The following is a 23,978-nucleotide window of genomic DNA, read 5'->3' as shown; positions in this document are numbered from 1 at the left end:
GGCCAGCTGGAAGAAGCAGAAACCAACTGAGCTGCAAGAAGAGGTTGAGACCAGAGTCATTTGGAAAGGACACTCCACCCTTTTGAGCTCCCTGCAGGTTTGCATACTTCAGGTTTCTCAGCTTTGTGAGTTGTCACCCCCGCTGAGGTGGGCCTTGATGATGCAGCTGTCTTTGAGTCATTTCTGCTCCTGTAAACAACCCCCAATAGAACCTACTGGATCAACCAAGTTGGATTTTGATGGTATCTATACTTTGCTCTTTGAGTTCCCTATCTTGGGTGAGTAATGTGTGTTTGTGTCTCCCAGGGAAAAGTTTTGTCATACAACACCACTTCTGATCTGCTGTCTTGGGGAAGGGTGGTTACCTCAAGAATCTCATCACACAGATTGATTCTAACCTTGTTTACAGATATAAGTGGGTGAGCCCTGGAGTACCTGGGTGACTTGAGACTAACAAAAGCCTCCAGTTAGATTAAGGGACACTGAGGGCAGAGAAAAGCTGAGAAAGATCTTAACTCACATACTCCAGGAACTAAGGAGCTTAAAGAGGCATCCCCCTCTGCAGTCTGCCCAAGGCCTGCTATCCTGAAGAGCTCTCTACCCCAGCTCTCAGCCCCAGTCTCTCAGAGCAGCAGGAAGGTCTCCTCAGGACAGACGGCCCCCCCATTCAGCTATGCGGATGCATAGATGGGTGGAACTGACCAGCATTCCATGATTCCATGCACCACTTCTGCCTTAGTACCCATCCTCTGCCCAATCCTAAGGGCCAACACTCTCCATATCCCTAACCTGTGCACTCAGCTTATCCTGCCCCCCATCCCCATGTCCATGGTTACCTGCCTGCTCCTCCCTCATCACAGGATTTGAGGTTAGTTACACAGACTTAAGTTGAGAGGCTCAGTGGAAGAGGGATGCACCCCATTCTGGAGACCAGCAGCTCTTCCCTTTATACTCAGGGGTGTACTATTCATTGCCTCTCTAACAGCCAAGTCTACCAACTACTTGGCCAGGATGCAAAATCAGTGATGTAACCTATGTATCTCCACTCTCCTTCCTTTCTCAGGTTAGCAGCACAGCTTTGCTCTGCACCACAGGGAAGACCCAAAAGTCTCTGATCACCCAGTGGTCACTGCTAGCAAACAACTGAAAAGTGTCTCTATTGCTGGGGCAAGCAAGAAGCATCAGTGTGTGTAAACTTCCAAAAGTGCTGTTACAACAATGTGACCTCACACATACCAGGTATTTGCCAAAAGCTCAGCTGTCATTCAAAAATGCATGTTAATCCAGGTATAGCAGTGTCTGCACGCAGTGACTCCAGCCACTCTGAAGGTTAAGGCAGGAGTTCAAATCCTACCCCACTCCCCACCCGGACCCCAAAAAAAGCTGAGGAGAGGAAACTGCAGTTGGGATGTAATACATGAGAATAAATAATAAAATGCAGAGGCTGGGTTGCAGAAATGGTGCTTTTTCAGAAGACCCAAGTTTGATTTCTAGCATCCACATGCTAATTCAAACCATCTGCAACTTCAGTTTCCAGGGAATCTGACACCCTCTTCTGGTCTCTGCAGGCACTAGACACATATACAATGCACAGATATACATGCAGGCAAAACACTCATGAAATAAAAATAAAAATATTTTAAAATGCATACGGTCATCAAAATTAACAATAGCAAATATTGATTGATGCCTAGCTGCCGGGTGCTGTTCTATACGCTTTATAAGCTTCTTCTGGCCTAATCCTCACAGTAAGCAAGCAAGCAAGAGAGGTGCTGTATTAGCCCCATTTCACAGACAAAGAAATGGAGGCACAGAAAGGCTAAGCCACTGGCCAGCCAGCAGATGGTGACACTTGAAAGTGAATCAATTCTGGACCTAGAGTCCATGTGTGTAGTGCTATACTAGCCTAGGAAGGAACAAATAAATAAAAGAAGCGTTCAACTCAAGGAAGGAGAAATTGGAGCTACATGAAAAGGCAAGATAGTGTCATTTCAGAACTCCCGGGGCCACCAAAGTAAGCAAAAGGAGAACTATTTCCCACACAAAACCACATCTACTACAACAGGACGGATGAGCCTCAGACAGGCTGGAAAGCTATCCAATGGCAGTGTGTTAGGCCAGGTCCCTAACCCTCTGCTTACCTGCCTAAGCCAGGCTCGGGCTTTTCCAGCTTCAGTTTTCACAGGTGCAGAAGGTGGAACCCAGGAAGGGCAGGTAGATGACCCCCAGGTGTCTTATTAACCCTAAAAGACTATAAACTTGGCTTTCTCTGAGATTCTGAGATAGCCTGGTTTTTTGTTTCCTGGTGTGTCCTTGTATGTGTGTGGGTGGGTTTTTTGTTTGTTTGTTTGACATAGTCAGTCTCCCTATGTAAGCCTGGCTGGTCTTGAACTCACAGAGAAGCGCTGGGATTAGAGGCATGTGTGTCACCATGCCTGGCAGGTAGCCTGTTTTTACTCCCTAGTTCATTTCCTTTTCCTTGGTAGAGCAAAGTAGTAAAAATTCATCTTCTGTTCTGAGGTCTGGAAAGAAGAAAACCCCCAGAGCCATGGGGGGCTCAGCGGTACAGTGCTCACTACCAAGGCTGAGAATATCATGAGTTTTATCCTTTGGACTCACATGGCAGGCAGCAGACTCCCCACAAGCTGTCCTCTGATCTCTCCTGACCTCCCCTCCACATAAGTGCCGTGGCGCTCTCTCTCTCTCTCTCTCTCTCTCTCTCTCTCTCTCTCTCTCTCTCTCTCATACACACACACACACAATAAACAAATAAATGTAAATTTAAAATAATTTAAGTAGAAAATTTCCCAGGCCAGGCATCCCATGAGTTGCCTGTCAGAGAGTCAGCTTGGTCCAAGACTCTGTCCTTTACTGTCTTCCTTCCTGCCCCTTTCCACCCTCTTAGCTTTTCCAGAAGACAGTGGGATCTACAGACAACAGAAACTACCTTCAAGGCCCCCCACCCAACTCATTTCCCTGTGGATGTTTTGTCAGCTTGAGTCACGGTAAAGGTCGTACCCCTGATGTAGATAGAGAACTACAATCACACTCTTGATGCTTCCCTCATACCAGAACAATACCCAAGGACAGACAACAGCAGGGACACACCACACACACATTTCCCAGGCCCTATCCACACAGCCAAGCAGCAGAGTCAGCATCATGGTAGAGCAGCTGGCTTAGAGCAATTTGAGGAGGAGACCTTCCAAAGTGACCCTCAACTGACAATTTTCAGCCCTTACTACCCGAGGGTCAACATGTCTTTTCCTACAATCAGTAAGAAGACTCTACCTCGGAGCCTAGAGCCCCTCCCTCAGTCTACTTACCTCTGAGTCCCCATCAGAATATGGAAAGATGCCACCTGAAGAAGACACAAGAATTCTCAAATCCCCAAAAACCCAGACATCAAATTCAAAGGCTCCAATCTCCTTAGCTCCAAGGCAGCAGAATCAAGTCCAGCAGAGGTCAGAGCTCACAGGCCGGCCCTCTGCCCTCCCGTGGTCCTCACTACCCGGAGCTGGCTGGGCTTCCCACTCTTCAGCCAGAGTTCTGCAGATGCATCCCAGCTCCAAACCTGCTCTGCCAGGAGCTCTGACGCCACCCTCCCTGCTGGCCCAGTCCCCTCAGGCCCGGGAACAGTTGCAGTGACTTAGAGCCATTGAGAAGATGGACTCAAAACCCAGGAAGGCAAAGACAAAGAAGCCACTGACCCTGGACAGTGGTGTGTGCCGTGGTAGAGCCCTGTTCTATAGATTTAAGGGTCCAGCCCGAGGCTCTGTGGCAGTGTCTCTTTAAGCATCAGGCCTCTTTTAAGGCAACTTCTCTCTGCAGTCAATTCCTGTTAGTACCGGTCCTGCGGCAGAGAACAGGAACTCTCGGGTGCCATCTGGTGGCCAGAGTGTTACCTCAGCCACACGAGGTGTTCTAGATAGGCAGCCTCCAAGGACTTGGACTCATATCTCAGCTTTTCCACCAGACTCTATCTAGGTCTACAGGTAACCATTGTGAGCAGAGTCTGAGAGGACCAGGGGGAACAAGAGTGTGAGCAGAATACTCTCCTGTCGGACAAAACCTCCAGGAACGTTATTTTATAGAGTAGTTTTTATTTTTACTTATGTATATGCTTAAGTATCTATGTGGAAAGGTGTGTGTGTGTGTGTGTGTGTGTGTGTGTGTGTGTGTGTGTTTGTTCATGTGCATCTGTGCACGTCCACCCTTGAAAAACAGATTCCCTCCAGGCAGTGGTGGCGCACGCCTTTAATCCCAGCACTTGGGAGGCAAAAACAGGCAGATTTCTGAGTTTGAGGCCAGCCTGGTCTACAGTGAGTTCCAGGATACCTATGACTATACAGAGAAACCCTGTTGGGGGAGTGGGGGATGGGGGGAGGAAAGGAGGAAGAGAGGGGGCTGAGAGGAGAAAAAGAAAACCAGATTCCCTTAGAGCTGAGAGTTACAAGCGGTTGTTGGCCTAGTGACATGTGGGTGCTGGGAAATGAACCCAGGTCCTTTGAAAGAACAGCAAGTGCTCTTAACTGATAAGTCACCTTCCACCCCCTCCAGTAACATCTTTTTTGGTTCTGTTTGGGTTTTTTGTTTTGCTTTGTTTTTGTTTTTTGAGCTAGGATTTCTTTGAGTATCTTTGGCTGTCCTGGCACTCACTCTATAGACCAGGCTAGCCCTGAACTCCAGTAAAATCTTTTTTTTTTTTTTTTGAGACAGGGAGACAGGGTTTCTCTATGTAGCCCTGGCTGTCCTAGAACTCACTCTGTAGACCAGGCTGGCCTCAAACTCAGAAATCTGCCTGCCTCTGCCTCTCAAGTGCTGGAATTAAAGGTTTAAAAAAAATTTATTTATTATATGTAAAAGTACACTGTAGCTCTTTTCAGACACTTTTTTCTTCTCTCTCCAGCCCCGCTCCCTCCAGACTAAAGGTTTATTTATTTATTATGTGTATGTACACTGTAGCTGTCTTCAGACACCCCAGAAGAGGGCATCAGATCTCATTACAGATGTTGGTGAGCCACCATGTGGTTGCTGGGATTTGAACTCAGGACCATCAGAAGAGCAGTCAGTGCTCTTAACCACTGAGCCATCTCTCCAGCCCCAGTAACATCTTCAATGAAGAGATTTCCATACCTCCCTCCTTGCCAGCTACAGGGACCTGAGACACAGCTGAACATAACTTCGTCCTCTCACCATAAGACAATGGTTCTTAACTGGGAAAGGAGTAGCTGTCATTGAAAGGAGTAGCTGTCATTGAAAGGAGTAGCTGTCATTGCCGTACCAAAAAGGGCTTTGTTGCTCTGTTTTCTTTGTTTTTTGTTTTTTTTTTGTTTTGTTTTGTTTTGTTTTGTTTTGTTTTGTTTTGTTTTTTTGAGACAGGGTTTCTCTGTGTAACAGCCCTGGTTGTCCTAGAACTCACGTAGAAAACCAACCTGGCCTCGAATTCTGGGAGATCCCCTTGCCTCTGCTCGTGGCTCAGATCCTAATGGAGGAAAAGTGAGAAAGAATGAGACAGGTCGCAAATGAGTAAAAGTTGTCAAGGGTCTCTTGGTCTGAGCAGCCCCAGGCTCATTAGGCTGATGTCATAGACCTGATGCTCTGACGGAAGTCTCCCTGCTTCTCAAAGCCACAAACAGCATGCTGTAAGAGAACTCTCACATGCCATGAGAGTTGACCTTTTTTTTAAGGCTCACTTACATCAGTGTCTGGAGAAAGGCACATTATTCTCCACCACCACCACCACCATCTCTCTTTTTTAGCAACTTAGGGACCAAACCCTGAGTCTTGGGCATGCTAAGCAGGTGTTCTTCCACTGAGTTATACAAACAACCCTAACCCCCATCCTTCTTTTTTCATAGTCTGTCAGGCCCTGTGGCCCATCCTGCATACCCCTGTGGATCACTTCACACGCACACCCCCACTTCCTGCAGTTGCCTGACTGTACTCGAACAGGTTGATATAGCTGCTATCTTAGGGTTTTACTGCTGTCAATAGATGCCATGACCAAGGCAACTCTTATAAGGACAACATTTAATTGGGGCTGGCTTACAGGTTCTGAGGTTCAGTCCATTATCATCAAGGCAGGAACATGGCAGCATCCAGGAAGGCATGGTTCAGGAGGAGCTGAGAGTTCTACAGCTTCATCTGAGGCTGCTAACAGAATACTTGCTTCCAAGCAGCTAGGATAAGGGTCTGATAGCCCACACCCAAAGAGACACACCTACTCCACAGGGCCACACCTTCTAATCCTGCCACTCTCTGAGCCACACACATACAAACCATCACAGCTGGTTAAAATGTTCTGTCCTCAGGGCAGTAGAGTTGGCTTAGTATTTAAGAACACTTGTTGCTCTTGCAGAGGACGTGGCTTCAATTCCTAGCACCCACAAGGTGGTTTACAAATATCTGATCCAGGGGATCTGATATCCTCTTCTGACCTCTGCAGCACCAGGCACACAGGTGGTACACATATATACAGGCAAAACACCCATACACTTAAAATAAATCTTTAAATAAAGTTAAAGGACATGTTCTGTCCCTATCCTGGCATGGTGGCACATATTCATATAACGTCACGTGAGAGGCTGAAACCGGAAGACCACTGTAAGCACAAAGCCAGCCTGACAGAGATAAGACCCTGTCTCAGGAACACAAATCCCAACACTGCTTCCTCCACTCTGCCTGAGCATCCCTTACATTATAGTGTTAAACTGAAATACCACTGTTTCCAAGGGGCTTTCCCTAACAACCAAGCCAGGGAGACCTGTTTCTCTCTCTCCAATTCCTTAATGCTCTTTGAAAATCATTCAGGGCCTGGAGAGATGGTTCAGACGTTCAGGGCACATGAGCTCTTCCGGGGGCCCAGATTTGACCACCAGCACCCATATGATGGCTAACTATCATCTGTAACTCCAGTTCCAAAGGATCCAGCAGCCTCTTCTGGCCTCCAGGGGCACCAGGCACACGTGGTATCAAGACATACCCACAGGCATAACTCCCATATGCATAAAATAAAGGCTTTTTAAAAAATTAAACCAGCTGGGCAGTGGTGGCACACGCCTTTAATCCCAGCACTTGGGAGGCAGAGGCAGGCAGATTTCTGAGTTCGAGGCCAGCCTGGTCTACAGAGTGAGTCCCAGGATAGCTGGGGCTATACAGAGAAACCCTGTCTTAAAAAACAAAAACAAGCAAACAAACAAACAAAAACAACCTAAAAAATTAAGACCATTCTCTTGCTAGACAGTGAGCTCTCTTTTCAGCAAACCCTAGCAAGTTGTTTAAATAGTGGATCAAATGAACGAATGGTTCCTGGGTACTAAGCACCCGGAATTGAGCAGTATAGATATTTAGCTATCCAGGTCCCACCAACTGGAAATAAATTGTCCGGGTTGGATGGCTGACATGTGGCCACATCCTCTGAAATGACTCCAGGGGAACCTAAAATCAGATTTGGGGCAGGACAATTGCTGCTCTAATTATTCTCTCACTGCTCACATGAAGCCCCAACTAAGAACTCCCCAATGCACAGCCTCCCCTGCTAAGCAGCCAACATCCTAGGCTGCACTCTTTTTCACCCAATCAGGTTCCAACATAGAAATAAAATAGAAACCTAGAAAAGATTCAGCCCACTAAGGGAATTTCTGGCTCTGAAGCTGAAGCCGGAGTCCTTCTCCTAGACCTGTCCCAAATTTGCAAGGCAATTTGGTTTTGGAGTAGGGAAGTGAACTGTTGCTTTCATGAAGAACACAGTCTCTGGAGGCTGCCTGCTTGGCTTGAACCTCTACTTTCAGTAGGGTGGAAATCTATGGAAGAAGATTCAGGTTGCTGGGGTGATGCTGAACTGCTTTGCCTAGGCCAGAGCTGGTAGCCTCCCAGAGTTGACTGAATAATGTACTCACATCTCTCAAAGCCCTCTAAGCAGGCGGACTAGAGACTTGCTTTTCAGCTCAGTAATGGGAGAAGATTGTGGCCTCATGCCCACTCAAGGACCTAGTTTAAGAGGGTCTACAGGCAGTCTGATTAACAGTAGGAGGACTGGGCTAAGGAGACCTTCTGTAGTGCTGCGTGCCTGGATCCCCAGGAACTGCTGAGTGAATTATAAAGTCCCAGAGAATGCAGGACTCACCTGGTCTGTTGGGGTCTGCAAGGGTTCATTTAATGAGCCTTTACCACAGAAAATCACCTGAGGCTATCAGGGTCTATATTCCAGGTGAGTATGCACCCATGTGTCTGTCTGTCTGACTGTCTGTCCATCTGGGTGTTACAAAGGTTGGTATCAGTATTTCGTGAATGCTAGGTAGGTAAGCACTCTATTGCTGAGCTATATCCCCACTGCCTCCAGGGTTTAATCCCAGGTTCTTGCTGGTTTCTCCCCTGCTACAATAAAGTTGCTCTGGTGTATTTAACTCACTTTAGGTCCTATCTTTCCTCTCCTGTGCTATGGTTTGAATATGATCTGTGCCCTTGTACTCATGCAAAGCTCTAGTTTTGAACTAGGGACTTTGCTTTGTCTTATTGTTTGTTTGCAGTGTTAGGAACTGAACCCAGGACTTCACATTGTAGACAAACCTTCCGTTAAGAAGTCCAAAAGAGAGAACTTTGATGGATAATTGGGCCATTAAAGGAGAGCTTCATGATTGAATCTCAGTGGCTTTATAAAGACAGGGAGAGAGAAAAGGGGGAGAGAGATGCACACATCCTCTGCTATGATGTCATCAGAACCTGGCCTATGTTGTTTGGACTTCTGACCTCCAAAGCTGTAAGGCAAATAAACTCTTCTTTATAAAGCAGTCTGCCTCAGGAACTTTATTATAGTAATAGAAGGCCAATGAGAAGAGTGGAATAATTACAATTACAAATACATATGTTTATTGTGTCAGTGATGTGGTAAACAGTTTATGTGTGCGGAGACATTCAGCTACTATAGTAGCTCCAGTCCCATGCTCTCTGCCCTGATCTTCATGTAGTGATCCTCTGAGACTGTAAGTTCCCAACAAACTTTCTTCTATATGTTGAATCAATCATGGTATTTTGTCACAGCAAGAGAGAAGTAACTACAACAAAACCAACAGAATTCGCAGCTCTTAGGAGAGGCCTGACCTCTCCCCTCCAATGTACTCCTGACCTTAGGAGCAATTTCCCCTATTTGGTTACTGAAAGGCCCGTTAGTTAATGTGTCTGCAGTGTCACCAAGATTTATGTCCTAGACACCGTGACTATGTTAAACACATTGCTTTCAGCTTTCTAGTATGTGACACCCCTTGTGGAAGACAGAATCATTTTCCCCACTTAGAAGGAGAGGTTCTGGGTCACATTTACAGCAAAGGGTACAGTGAAGGCCACACTGTGGTCTGGCTGCCACTGATAAATCACTGGAGAGAAATTGTACTTCAGGCAGCACGGGTACAGGATGCTGATGTGGACTTATCCGCATGGCTTTTGCATTTTCTTTCTTTTTGATTTTCTGGCAGTTCCATGCATACATACCATGTATGTGATGATATTCATTTCCCGCAACCCTCTGTTATCCCCTTTCCTTTTCCTCTGCACAAATTCTTCTTCCCTTCTTGTCCCCTAGTGGCTACATCACTTAAGAAAATGACACCCCTCCACAGAAACCATTAACAACCAATAGCACCTCAGGATGGGGTGAGGCCTCATGGACACCTCCTCTATCCATGACGACTATGCAGATATCTACTGCTGCTGTGTGTTCGTGACTACAGTGCCACTCCTCCCAAGCTGGCTTCAAATCTGCAATCCTCCTGTCTCAGCATCACTTACTGAAAAACCCTTTGAGTTTAATATGTCCCCAGTGTCACCAAGATTTGTGTCCTAGACACTGTGTCTAGGATTATAGGATGTGCCTCCATCCTGTAAGTCCAGCACCAGCAGAGTCCTTAAGCTGCTTGTCAAGGGAACTGGCAGGGCCAGAAAGGAACAAAAGACAGGCTTCCCTGTTTTCTCCTTAAAATCAGGTCTAACACTCTGTGAAGTCTTCTGATGTGAAGCCTGTGTCTAGAGGGTCCCTGGTGGTAAGGGCACTTAATGACTTTGGGGCTAACTAGACTCTAGGCATCTCTTTCACATAGGCAGCCCTAACCTGACACAGGCTCAACTAAGAAAGAATTATAAAGTAAAAAAAATGTTTCTTTTTTGTTACTGTAGATAAAATCCAGGGTCACTAAGTACACTGCCAGCCCATGTAAGGAATATTTTAATTTCTTATAGTGTGCCTGTGTCTGTGTGGGAGTGATGTGTGGGTGGGTAGACAGGTGTCACCATACATTCCAGGGATCAGAGGATGACTTTTGGGTGTCAGTTCTCTCCCTCCACTGTAGGTTCTGAAGGCTGGATTCAGTCACTAGGCTTGCACAGTGAGCACTTGTTAGCTGAGCCGTCTAACCCGTCCCACAATGAACATTTTGAGAAAAAGCATCTCAGAGGAACACAGGAGGAAACTGAGCTAATAGCTCCATATCTTGCCTCAGCCAGCCCCCTTCCCAAATTCCATGCCTCTGTTGCCAAAGGTTGAACTTTCTAGAACATTCTCTGTTCAGTGTTCTCAACAGGGATGCCGGACGTCCTGGGAGAATGTCACCATGTGACTCACTTTCCTTAGGAGGTACAGCTGTGCTTCAGAGAACCTGCCCCATGGGAAGTGGAAACACAAAGGCTGAAGCATGTCAGTTCCCTTGCAGAGCCTTCTGGGCAGGAGCCCTGTGCAGTGCTTGGGAGTTCCTGCTTTAGGAGCAGCAGCCCCGCCCCCTGCGCCCAGGGAGCGTGTTAAGGTGGATAATTCAGAGCAATCAGGACACAGGCCCTGATCTACTCTGAGGTGATGAAACGATATCCTGGTTCTCAAATCTGCCCCTCCCTGCCTCTGCCAGAGCAGGCCAATCTGATGCCCAATTTTTATCTGACAGGCAGAGGACAGTACAATACTGGTCTCTTGACCACTCAAAGTTCACGCTCTCTCGGGGCCTCCTCAGACACAGACATGACTCAGAGGAAACCTGGTTCCCTTCTCAAAACCCAAAGTCTTCTAGACAGCTCATTGCGTAATTCTTTTTGTGCCACACTTGATTGTCTCCCAGTTTCCTAGTGTGATTGGGCAAGCTTCTCTCCTAGGAAGCCACATGTTTATCACATGATGGTAGCCACAGGCTACCAGCAGAGGGAGGGAGGATGCTAGGAAGTCTTCCCTGGATCCTGTTCTAGCTCTAAACTGTGGGTAGTGCCTTCCCATAGCCAGCATCCCTCCCTTTGGCTCCCCTGGGAGATCAGCAGAGGCAGCGAGAGAGTTCAGAAGGCGGCTGCTGGGCTCCTTTCCTTTACATACTCAGTTGGCCCTGGGCTCCAAGTCTTCTCTTCCCCTCAGCCTCTAACTTTTGGGGCGAATGTGTCCTAAGACCATGAGATCAAAGCCTTCTGCAGGCTGAGGAGACAGGGACTTGTGCTGCTGTTGCATCTGGCTGACCAGAGCCTCAATGCTTGGGTTAGTTCTTCAGAGGGCCCTTTAGGAGAGCGAAGCTGTATTTCACCGGGGTGTCAGGGTTGTTTTAGTAAAAAAGGCCCTCTTCGTCTCCCACCATAGTTAAGCCAAGAAGAGGAAGCTGCCACAGAGATGTTCACTCTCTCAGAGCCACACACACAGCTAGCTGTACACGCACACAGGCCACACTTCCTCCCAGGCCCGACAGGAACCTTGACTTCTGCAAAGACCACTAACCCCAACACCAGTACCCATGGGCACATCTGGCCACAGCTGAGCTGCTGAAGATTTCCAGTGTGACTTCAGGACCAAAAAAGGAAGAGACTCTTCCCTTGCCAAAGACTATCATGGCCCCAAGATACAAACAAGCTGACTTTCTATATGACTCACCTGATTCTACAAGCAAAGGTGTCTGTGTCCAAGCGCAAGGACCAGACCCTCACTCTTCTAAGCAAGCCAGGGAAGGTGCAAAAATGACTTAGAGATTATCAGGGTTACAAATGCCTTGTTTTGGGAAACAAAACCTGTCTCCAACTCTGCAGGTGTCAGGGACAGAAAAAAATGTGCCAAGGTCCTGCCACCCAGAACAACTAAGCTGCTGGCTCAGAAGCCACACCACAATTAGCATCCTGTCATTTGCTCGTTTTCATTCGTACTCCATGTATCACCGGGAGGTCACAGGGAGTTTCATTTTTGTGGCGTTGTAAATTTGTGCTTTTGGACAAATGTTCTACCACTGAGCTATACATCCAACCCCCTTATTTAAAATATATTTTATTCTTACTAAATTTTTTTGTATGTGTGTAGGTGTGCACACAGAGGTCAGAGGGCCCTTAGGAGTTGGTTCTTGGGCTGGAGAGATGGCTCAGCAGTTAAAAGCACAGACTGCTCTTCCAGAGGTCCTGAGTTCAATTCCTAGCAACCACATGGTGGCTCACAACCATCTGAGATGGGATCTGATGCCCTTTTCTGGTGTATCTGAAGACAGCTACAGTGTACTCATCATATATATATGATAAAGAAATAAAATATTTTTTAAAAGAAGGAGTTGGTTCTCTCCTGCCACCTTGTAGGATCAAAGGACCAAACTCGTGTCATCAGGGCAGCAGGCAAGTGCCTCTATCCACTGAGCCATCTCAGCACCCCCCATCCAGAATTGTCTTAACTACATGTTTATACAGTAATTTAATTTTCTCTGTTGTAAAAGTCATTGAATCACAATAAAAATTCCTTTTGAAGGGGGATGGGAATGCAGCTTAGTAATAGAGCTTGCCTAATAACACACAAAGCCCTGCCACTGAGGGGAAATCTTTTAGACACTAAAAGCAAACTATGACTCAATGCACCACCCCACTTAGTACACAACAGGGTCACTGCACACTTGAAGTCAGAGTGGTTCTGCAGATGGCCCTGGAGTTTCTCAGCCTGATCACTGGTAGATCCATTCTCCTTCATTTTGTTTGACTGTCCTATTTCACTGAGCAAGGTGATTTCTACCTATATGAGAAATGACCTCACTTTGTTCAGGGCCTGTTTGGCCACAAACACAAAAATGAGACCATGTATAGGAACTCTAGTTTGCTCATGGTGTAAGATGTGTCTGGGGTGAGAAGCATGGCTGGATTTTTCAATGCTGTCCCAGGTCACAAGGGATAAGGTCTGAGTTGCCATGTTCCCTGATAAGAAGCCAAGAACTATTCCTGATGGAGCCTTAGCTATTCCTTCCTTTGGGCTAGAAATTCAACGTTTTAGCATTTAACTGGGGGAAAGCCTTCTGCTGTCCACTTGTCAAGACTGTCAACTTGCCCCAGCAAGGGCTGCGTCAGCAGCATTAGCTTTTCAGCAGTGGAAACAGAGAGAGGGGTACAGGAAGCACTGCTATGAAAGAGGCTTGATCTACCACACAAACCTCAGTCCTCAGCCGAGGGGAGCAGAAGGTAGAGATACCTTCCAGACTATCACTCTGTGGTACACACAGCAAGTGACATCACACGCACAACACTCGGTTGACTAAGCTCTTAATAATGGTCAGAGATGAGATGAGACTAGGGGAACTTTATGTCTTCACATTTCCAAGATATTCTGGGCACAGTCATTGGGAAACTCTGGGAGAGAGAGCCTTGGGCTTCTAGCTAGTCATTCCAAGTAACTACTTCATAAGCATTTCCAATTTAATCTTATTTTACTTTTTTAAAGACAGAGCCTCACATAGCCCAGGCTGGCCGCAAACTCATGATCTACCTGCTTCGGCCTCCCTAGCTCTAGGACAGCAGGCATGTATAATATAATATATTATATTATTATATTATTTATTTTTAAAGACAGGGTCTCACTATGCTGCTCTGTTTGGCCCAGAACTCACTATGTTGATCAGGTTGGCCTCAAACTCACAGAGATCTCCCTGCCTTTACCTACCAAATGCTGGTTTTAAAACACTCAAACAGGTATATACTACCTCAATTAGCTCAGCATTTCTGACTTCAGAAGCCTCCACACAATCATGATAAAATCAGCAGTATCCACCAACCCAGCTACCCAAGTTCTATAGCAGTGAAAAATGAATGTCCAAGCCAATTCACCTATGATAATGAGGCATAGGACACAATATTGCTAGTGTGGTTACTGATAAAACTTCAGTAATAGGCTGGGAATGCCACAGCCCAGCTTGTGCCCAGACATCAGGCAATCTTGTTAAAATGTTCCTTTCCCATCCTCACTCCCAAGTCAGGAATTTACAATCCTTGTACTCAGGTAAAAACTGTTAGTTTCTTTATTCTTAAAAGCAGGTGCATCACGTGCTGGGCATCTCTTACAGCTGTTTATAATCCCTTCACTGAGCTAGGGTCCGGCTGCTGTTGCTGCTGCTGCCTCTGCCGCAGAGTTTAACAGTGTAGCTCAGATGTGGGTAAGAAACTGTATCAAGACTCAAGACCTGCTGTGCTGTCTCTGGGTAAAATCAACTGAACTTTGATTTCATTTGCTGCCAAATAAGGATAACAGGACTGGAGAGATGGCTCAGCAGGCAAAAGTGATGGCCACTTAATCATGATGACCAAAGTTTAATCCCCAGAACCTACATAAAGGTAAAAAAACAAGACTCCATAGCTATTCTTTGACCTGCACATGAACACCATAGTATGTGTACACACATGTGTACACACACAATAATAATAATAACAATTATTATTATTATAAGAATAAGAATAGGGGCTGGAGAGATGGCTCAGCAGTCTAGAGCTCTGACTGCTCTTCCGAAGGTCCTGAGTTCAAATCCCAGCAACTGCATGGTAACCCACAACTATCCGTAATAAGATCTGACTCCCTTTTCTGGAGTGTCTGAGGACAGCTACAGTGTACTTATAATAAATAAATCTTTTTTTTAAAAAGGAATAAGAATAGTACCTTTTCTTCTACTGTCCCAACCTGGTTAGTTTTATGTCAATTTGACACAAGATAAAGTAATTTAAGAGGAAGAAACCTCAATTGAAAAAATGCCTCCAAAAGACCAAGCTCTGGGCAAGCCTATAGGACACTTTCTTACTTAGTGAGTGATAAGAGGGCCCAGTCCATTGTGGTTGGGGACACCTTGGGATAGTGGCCTGGGTTCTATAAGCAGGTTGAGCAAGCTATTAGGAGCAAGCCAGTAAATAGCACTCCTCTGTATCAGCTCCGGATTCCAGATTCCTACTCAGTGTGAGTTCCTGCCTTGGCCTCCCTCAATGAACTGTGATTCAGGATGTATAAGCCAAATAAACCCTTTCCTCCCCCAGTTGCTTTTGGTCATGGTGTTTCAACACAGCAATGTTAACTGTAACCAAGATTCCCTCTTCAAAAGTGTCAGGGGGAGGCTGGAAAGATTGCTCAATGGTTAAGAGAGCACATACTGTTCTTGCAGAGGAACTGTCTTAGTGTTTTAATGTTGTAACAAGATACTATAACCAAGGCAATTTACAGAAAAAGGTCACTGGAACTTACAGTTTCAGAGGTTGAGTCCATGACTATCCTGGTGGAGTATGGCAGCAGGCAGGCAGGCAGGCCTGACTGTGGAGCAGTCGCTGAGAGCTCATGTAGTGATCTACAAACACCCAGGCAGAAGAAGGGCTAACTGGAGCATCCATCCCCAATGACACACCTCCTCCAACATGACCACACCTTTCCAAACAGTTCCACTAACTAGAGACTAAGCATCCCAATACTTGAGTCAAGGAGGGCCGTTCTCATCCAAACCATCACAGGACCCAACTTCTCAGAACCAGTTTTGGGTAGCTCACTGCCACTTGAAACTCCAGCTCCAGGGGGTCTGGCTTCTTTGGTTCTCCTTGAGCATCTGCACTCACATGCACTGGAGACATGCATCTGCACACACACACACACACACACAGCAGTGCTAGCTAGCTCACTGAGATGGCTAAGAGGACAGATGAGGTAACTGATAAAAGACACCTGCATAGGCATCCTCCAGCACTGGGGATGGAAAAAACTGAGATCAGAGACACAGACTGCTCTTGCAGAGGACCTGAGTTTAGCATCCACATAGGGCAGCTCATAACTGCCTGTAACGCCAGCTCCAGGGGTGTCCAATGCCTCTGGCCTCTGTAGGGAGACACTGCCCATGCCACACACACCCAATTACAGGTGTCGATGACCATGTTGACAATTTCTTGTTTTTTTGTGGGGTTTTGTTGAGGCTAGGTTCTCCACTTGCCCTGGTCAGTGTCAGGTCCCCCGGTCAAGGGGGACTCCTTGGCTATCACTTCCAACACCAGCAGGGCCAGCGAGTGGCTCCTTAGCAAAGTAGGGAGGCAAGGTGGTCCTGGTCCTGTGAAGGCCCTGAGCCATTTCAACATAAAATCCTGCATCCACAGTGGGCGATTGAGGGCAAGCAGAATTGCCTTCTTTTGCACGCAAGATTAGTCTAGCATCAAATGAGAAGCCCTATTGCTGCACACTGCTGGGGGAAGTTGCCCTGGTTTCAGGGGTTTAGATAGTGGTCGAGATGCAAATACAGATCCTTCCTAAGAGGCCGCTGCAGCAACCTTCTTAGGGAAGCACATGCTGCAGATAAAGGAGGTACACCGGGCCATCTCCCATCCTGATGGCCAGCAGGCCAGTAGCAAGGGGCATTCCAGGAGGTGCTGGCCGAAGCGGGAGATGACACCAGACTTAACTCTTTGTTTGGCTTTAAAATAAATAGTTTCATTATCTACCCTCCAGTGCAAGATCGGCTGCCAAATTCCTGAGCGGAGGCAAGAGAAGGCACAGCCCTAGTCCAGCTGCCCAGGAGCAGGGCCAGCCCACATCCTCTCCTACAGCTCACTCTGCTGTTACCTGAATCTGTGATTTCTGCTAGAGGCATGTTGGAGTAAACCATCTTGTATAATCTTTCCTGGAGGAAGCTAGGAAAAAAAGAGAAAGGCTAATATCCAAGCAAGGTCGGCTGGAAACTCAAATTAGGCAAGGCCACACCCAGCTCAGGTCTCTGAAAGGATGTGAAGCAGGGTTGAGAGACTCAACCAGTGTCTCTCTGCCTCAGATCAATCTTAGTTTTTAAGCACTGTACTCCTGGGGTCAGGGAGACAGCAGGGTCATTAGTGCTTTCCTTACAAATGTAAAGCCCTTGGGCATGGTGGTGAGTCTGTAATGCCAGAGCTGGCAGAGGGCTGTCCAGCCTAATCTACTCGGGCAGCTCTGAGTTGTTGGGAAGTGGATAAAACACATGCAGCCACACACGAAATATTCTTCTGAGCAAGTCTCCTTCATATGTTTGCAAGAACTGTAAACTACTTCTCAAACAGGAACCAGCTCTTCAAGATGAGAAGATGGACCATTAGTATGCTACCTCAGGGCTCAGTTTTCTCTTTTATGAAGCAGGTTTCTAACAGGAACCTTTCACCGGGGTGGTAGTGCTCTTAACCCAGGCATTCTGGAAGCTGAGGCAGAAGGACTAGAAGCTTAAGGCCTGGCCCATGCTACATAGGGAGTTCAGGTTAGCCTGGACACGGTAATAAGACCTTGTCTTAAAAAACAAAAACAAGCTGGGCAGTGGTGGTGCAGGCCTGTAATCCCAGCACTCTGGGAGGCAGAGGCAGGCAGATTTCTGAGTTCAAGGCCAGCCTGGTCTACAGAGTAAGTTCCAGGACAGCCAGGGCTATACAGAGAAACTCTGTCTCGAAAAAAATCAAATCCAAAAGAAAACAAAAAACAAAAACAAGCCAGGCGGTGGTAGCACACGCCTGTAATCCCAGCACTTGGGAGGCAGAGGCAGGCAGATTTCTGAGTTCGAAGCCAACCTGGCCTACAGAGTGAGTTCCAGGACAGCCAGGGCTATATAGTGAAACCCTGTCTTAAAACAACAACAACAACAACAACAACAACAACAGCAACAAAACAAAAACAAAAAACCAAAACTAATAAAAATAGCAATTGTCCCTTATGCTTTTGTATAAATCAAACAGTGCACAAATTAGATACAAATCCTTTTTGGTGTGCCATAAAAGAACAGAATAAAGGATAAACAATGGACAACACACATTAACTTAAAGCTCCCTGGCAGGGGAATTAGGGGAATTGAGAACTGACATGTTTTATACCAAAAATTTTTAGTATATATTGAATAACTCAGGCGTTAAGTAAAGGGCTTTCTACACAACTGTCAAATGTTGACTTAAAACTTTTTTTTAACAGCTTGAATGCATGCCTTTAATCCCAGTGCTTGGGAGGCAGAGGCAGACAGAATTGAATTAAAGGCCAGCCTGGTCTACAGAGTGAGTTCTAGGACAGCCAGGACTACACATAGAAACCCTGTCTCAAAAAACAAAAACAATTTAAATTATTTTATGTGTCTGAGTGCTGTGCTTGCATCTATGTCTATGCACATGTGCATGTGTGTGGGACCCTAGAAAACCTGAGAGGGTGTCAGATCCCCTAAAACTGCACTTACAGGTGCTTGTGAGGCACCATGTAGATACGGAGTTGTTGGGAACTGAATCCAGGTCCTTTGGAAGAACAACTAATGTTTGTTTGTTTTTGTTTGTTTGTTTGTTTGTTTGTTTGTTTTCCTTTTTGGTTTTTGGTTTTCTCTGTGTAGCTTTGGAAGTCCTGAAACTCTATAGACCAGGCTGACCTTGAACTCAGAGATTCACCCACCTCTGCTATGCTGGATTTAAAGGAGTATACCACCACTGCCCAATACAGACAGTGTTTTAACCACTGCTCCAGCTCCATTAGTGCATTTTAAAATTATCTTTATTTAAGTGAGAAAGCAAATGAAACAGTATGAGAGGGAGTGCTCCCAGAAGCCAAAAACAAAACCAGACCCTCTGGAACTGGGGTTACAGCATTTGTGAGCTGCCTGTAATGGGCTGCTCTGGATCTTCTGAAAGAGCACCAAGCACTCTTAACCACTGAGCCATCTCTCTAGCCCTGACATGTTGAGTTTTGAAACAGATCTTCCAGCACTTGGGAGAATTACTAAAAGTATAAATCCAGCCTCCAACCACAAAACTGAGATCTTCATTTTAACTTTTTCCTGTTTTGGTTACAGGCTTGTACTGCCATTTCTGGCTTTTACACAGATACTGAAGACCTCATGCTTGCAAGGCAAGCAAGCACTTACCTCACCAAATCAACCCTGAGGCTGGGAGCAAAGGACTATGACACCACAGCTGGCTGCCAGATCTTTTTTTTTAAAGATTTATTTTTATTATTTTTAATTGAGTGTAGGTGTGTATCTGCATGTGGGTATGTGCAGGTGAGTGCAGGTGTTCACGGAGGCCAGAGGTGTCAGAGCCTCTGGAGTTGATTTTATACCACCTAGCATGGGCGGTGGGAACTGAATTTGGTCCCCGAAAGAGCAGAGCAGAGTTCTTAACTGATGAGCCATTCCTCCAGCTCCTCATCCCAGGAATTAACCCTTATTCCACATTTGAGAATCTGTGCAATCTACAACATTAACAGATTAAGAACAAAAAAGCACATGAACATCCCAACATGTTTGAGCGAAGCATTTGCGAAAAGTCAACATGTATTTCTACTTTAAAATTATAGAAATAAAAAAAAAAAAAAAAAGCTGGGCGGTGGTGGCACACGCCTGTAATCCCAGCACTCTGGGAGGCAGAGGCAGGCGGATTTCTGAGTTCGAGGCCAGCCTGGTCGACAGAGTGAGTTCCAGGACAGCCAGGGCTATACAGAGAAACCCTGTCTTGAAAAAACCGCTCAGCCCTAACAGTGTAGATTTTATTTCATGTATGTAAGTATCTGCTTGCATGTGTGTATATGTACCATGAGTGTTTCTGATGCCCACTATAGAGGACATCAGATCTCCGGGAACAGGAGTTACAGGCAGTTGTGAGCCATCTTATGGATGCTGGGAACTAACCCAGGTCCTTTGGAAGAACAGCAAGAGCAAGAACTCTTACCAGCTGAACCATTTCTCTAGTCCCACACATATCTCAATACTGTTTTTTTTTTAAAGAAAACATTCATTTGTGTGGCCCATGTTTTTACACCATACATGGCTTCTCACTGTAATATTGCTTGGAATAATAAAAACTAAGGTACCCTGCCAGGAATTAGAGTTATTTCCTGTGCCTTTTTTCCACCGAGAACCTGGGAGCTGGAAGAGATCTTGTAAGGATAACCTTGTAGCTTTAAAATTCCTTGGGTCATACCTCTTAGACAATGAACCATTTTGGGGCCACTGCTCTCAGAATGCCTTCCCAGCTTCTGCCTAGGAAAGAGATGTGAGCAGACCCACTGAGTTCTAAGGGTTTCTTAAAAAGTGTTCTGAGAGTATCAGGTGCCAAGAATGAGGTGGATGCTAGAAGCTGCTCTGCTAGGCTGACCCGGATAGCCTGTCACGTGGCAGACAGCCGGACCTGGAATCTGGAGAAGGGGTGTGCAGAGCAGCAATTCGGGGCATCTGAGCTGCCTAAGCACAGAGGAATCGATACTTTCTCTAGGAATGGCTGCCTATGCTGGGTTTCCCAACAGCACACACCACCAAAACTTGCCGCCCTATGAAAGGAAGTCTCAGAACCCTTCTGGCAAGAAGTGGCTGGCTATTGACAAGATCAAGTTCTCTGCCAACCTAGGAGAACATCAGCCCTGATGTGGCTTCCTTTATTATCGTGGCTTCGGGAGGAGACTGCTGGGTTTTCTGCATGTGGACACTGGAGCTGAAGAAATACGGCAACAAGCCAAAGGATGTGGGAAAGATGGTGCTCCCACTCCTGTGCCCACTGGGCAGCCAGCAAAGGCGTGCCATCTGTTGTCATTGCTCACCTTTTAAACAGCGGCGGTTGCCAGGTGTATATAAAGAGGAACCTTGAGTCATGCAACTGAGTTAGAGAAGGCAATCCCTTAGCTTGTGGTCTGCACGTATGCCCTTAGTATGGCCTCTGTGGTCAGCATTTACGCAGTGTGTGCCATTCACCAACCTGCCCACGGGCGGACTCCCAGTCCCTGAAGCAGTATAGTTGGACTCTTTCCCTTGGGGTGCACAGAGATCAGCGATGTTTGGGTTAATGGTGCCGCCATCCCTTTCATAGATATGAGTGGTTTATGGTAGCCCAGAATTGATTTCCCTTGGGTCATAAAGTCGCACAGACAATGCTTTCCTCTCTGGACCTACACTGACGTGGGTGTGTTTTACTGCCTACATCCTTCTCTCTTAACCTTCTGATTCATGGTGGTTTGGTTCCTCCGTCAACACTGAGGTCTCTAGGAAAAGGCTTTTGTTGACCTTTTTATTGATTGGATTGGAGGCTATAAGCACTTCAGAATGGTTTTTAAAAACATCAGGAAAGGCTCCACTTAACCAAAGTCCAGCAGATACGCCCAACTATCTGTAAATTCAGCAAACTGAGAAACCGCAGCAAAGCAGTCTTAACTACAGAGGTCCCCACTCCTGAACACCACACACACACTTTCCACACCACCCACATCTAAATTAACAAAGACTCTTTTCTCTGAACGAGGCAAAAACAGACACAGAAGTTAAAGGACTGAGAGGTCAGGAGCTCAGTTACATTGGAGTACTACAAGGTTGTCACTTGTCACCTGGAGAGAAAGATATGACTCTTACACCAGAACCCCCTCCCTTCCCTGGAGCTCAGCCATGGGAAATCACGTAAGTATATACACAGAAGTTGAACAGGAGGCTGTCGAACTCTACAGTGACTATCTGGGGACAGGAAAGGGTCAGCTGCATGAGTCAAGGGACTGGAAACAGTAACTCTGAAAAAACTTGGTGCCATTGTTCAAGTGCCACTCGGCTTTGGGCCACTTTGTTTTCTTTGGAGCGAAAGGTCACCATGGGCTCCTTCTGTTCACTGGCTCCAAACACAGATGGGTTATTTTGTCAGCTGTCTAGCAATGTCTTATCTAGTTACACACAACTCAAAAAGAACTTTCTCTCCCCGCTCTGCTTAGAATGCTTCAAGTTCTTATGAAAATTAGTGCCCTTTTTCTCTTTCTTTCTTTCTTTCTTTCTTTCTTTCTTTCTTTCTTTCTTTCTTTCTTTCTTTCTTTCTTTCTTTCTTTTTTTGGCTTCTTTTCCATATCAACCTTTGAATTGTGGGGGCAGAAAGGGACCTATATTTAAACTCACTAGACATTCATTACCACCTGACAGCAACCTTAGGAAAGCCTGCCAAACCTTGGTGGCTGGACTTGGCTTTTCAGAATACCGTGGGCTGGATAAAAATACAGATTCCAGAGCCTGGTTCTGGGGCACACGCCTATAGTGCCAGCAACTCAAAAGGCAGATGCAGAAAAACACAGCTTCTTGAGGCTGGAAGATCCACTCCAGCATGGACGACAAGAGAAGACTCATTTAAAGCGGAGGGAGTAGTGTGACAGCTCAGTAGTACCTGGTGACCTGACCCCAGGTGGAAAGACAACCAAATTCCAGAGGTCCTCTGACCTCCACCTCCACTCACATGCACACCCATGAAATTAATAAATATTTTTTTTGTTTTGGGGATTTTTTTTTCAAGACAGGGTTTCTCTGTGTAGCCCTGGCTGTCCTGGAACTCACTCTGTAGACCAGGCTGGCCTCGAACTCAGAAATCCTCCTGCCTCTGCCTCCCAGAGTGCTGGGATTACAGATGTGGGCCACCACCGCCTGGCAATAAATAATTTTTAAAATTTTAAAAATTTACCCACACACATTCTTTCCTCAGTAGTCCCAAATCTTGATTCATCCAACACCAGCTGCCTCTACCATGCCATCCACGTTTGACCACAATGAGATCAAAGTCATGCGCCTGAAGTGCACAGAAGAAGTCTCCAGTGCCACATCCACCTTGACCCCTAGATTGGTCCCCTGGGTCTGCCTCTCCCTCCTCACTACAAAAAAAAGTGATCACATCACCAGGACAGAATTGGAGATGTTGAAGAATTACAGTGAAAGTGACTACTCAGGACAGGCCCAGACTGAGGTGGTACCTTCTGCCTCTGCCCTTATCATCAGAGCCCTCGAGGAACCACCAAAAAAGACAAGGAAGAAGCAGAAATACATAAAAGAGTGAAATTGTCACTTTTGATGAGATTGTCAACACTGACCAACAGACACATCCCCAGTTTGGAGTTTTGTTTTGTTTGTGTGCATGTGTGCGTGTGTGTGTGTGTGCGCGCGCGCGCGCGTGCGTGTGTGCGTGTGTGCATGCGCGCGCCGCGCGTGTGTGTGTGTGTGTGTGTGTGTGTGTGTGTGTGTGTTTTGTGGTTTTGTTTTTTATTTTGTTTTTCTTTTCTGAGCTAAGTCCTCTCTGTGTAACTCTGGCTATCCTGGAGCTTGCCATATACATCAGGCTGACTTCGCAGTCACAGAGATCCTCCTATCTCTGCCTCCTGAGTGCTGGTATTAAAGGTGTGCAAGAGCACATCTGTATCACCAGATTTTAGGCACAGAACTTTCTGGAACTATCTAGGAGATCCTGGGTACTTCACGATCTGTGGATAGCAATGTGAGGGCACCACCCTAAGGACATCATAGAAGACATCAGCAATGGTGCCGTGGGAAGTCCAGCTAGTTAAGAAGTAACAAGAGAAAAGAGTTTCAATAAAAGATCACCTGTCCCAAAAAATTATACAGAGACAGGCAGGACAGAGGAAGACAGAGAGAGACTGAGACTCCATATCTTTCTATTCAAAGGGGCCAGACACAAGAAATTTGTCCATTCATTCAGTTTTTTAAGATAGGACCTCACTTGTAGCCCAGGCTAGCCTCAAAGCTCACAACTCTGAAGGTGGTCTCTTCAGGCACCAGACATGGAACACACAGACATATTTGTAGGTAAAACTCACCCATATACATAAAATAAAAATTAAAAAAAAAACCACACTGTAAATCTCTTGCCTCAGCCTTTCAGGTGCTGGGATTCTGGCTGTGCATCATTACAGGCAGGCATGTGTGCCATCATGCTGGCTAGGAAGCTGCTATAAAAAAACTCACATTGTTCACTCACTCATTTGGGGAAAG

The 23,978-nt window shown here is 46.2% G+C and overlaps 1 protein-coding gene and 1 pseudogene across 1 annotated transcript in view; one reads left to right on the top strand and one right to left on the bottom strand.

Annotated features, from left to right (window-relative positions):
- The window catches only part of Abr (ABR activator of RhoGEF and GTPase), a 195,972-nt gene that overhangs the window by 149,604 nt on the left and 22,390 nt on the right, over positions 1-23,978 (bottom strand). The gene's annotated exons all lie outside the window — the stretch shown is intronic.
- Positions 22,690-23,533, top strand: LOC127695202 (60S ribosomal protein L12-like; annotated as a pseudogene).

Source organism: Apodemus sylvaticus, chromosome 10 (assembly GCF_947179515.1).
Source record: "Apodemus sylvaticus chromosome 10, mApoSyl1.1, whole genome shotgun sequence".
In the NCBI taxonomy this organism is placed as follows: Eukaryota; Metazoa; Chordata; class Mammalia; order Rodentia; family Muridae; genus Apodemus; species Apodemus sylvaticus.
This window is presented reverse-complemented; position numbering and strand designations above follow the sequence as displayed.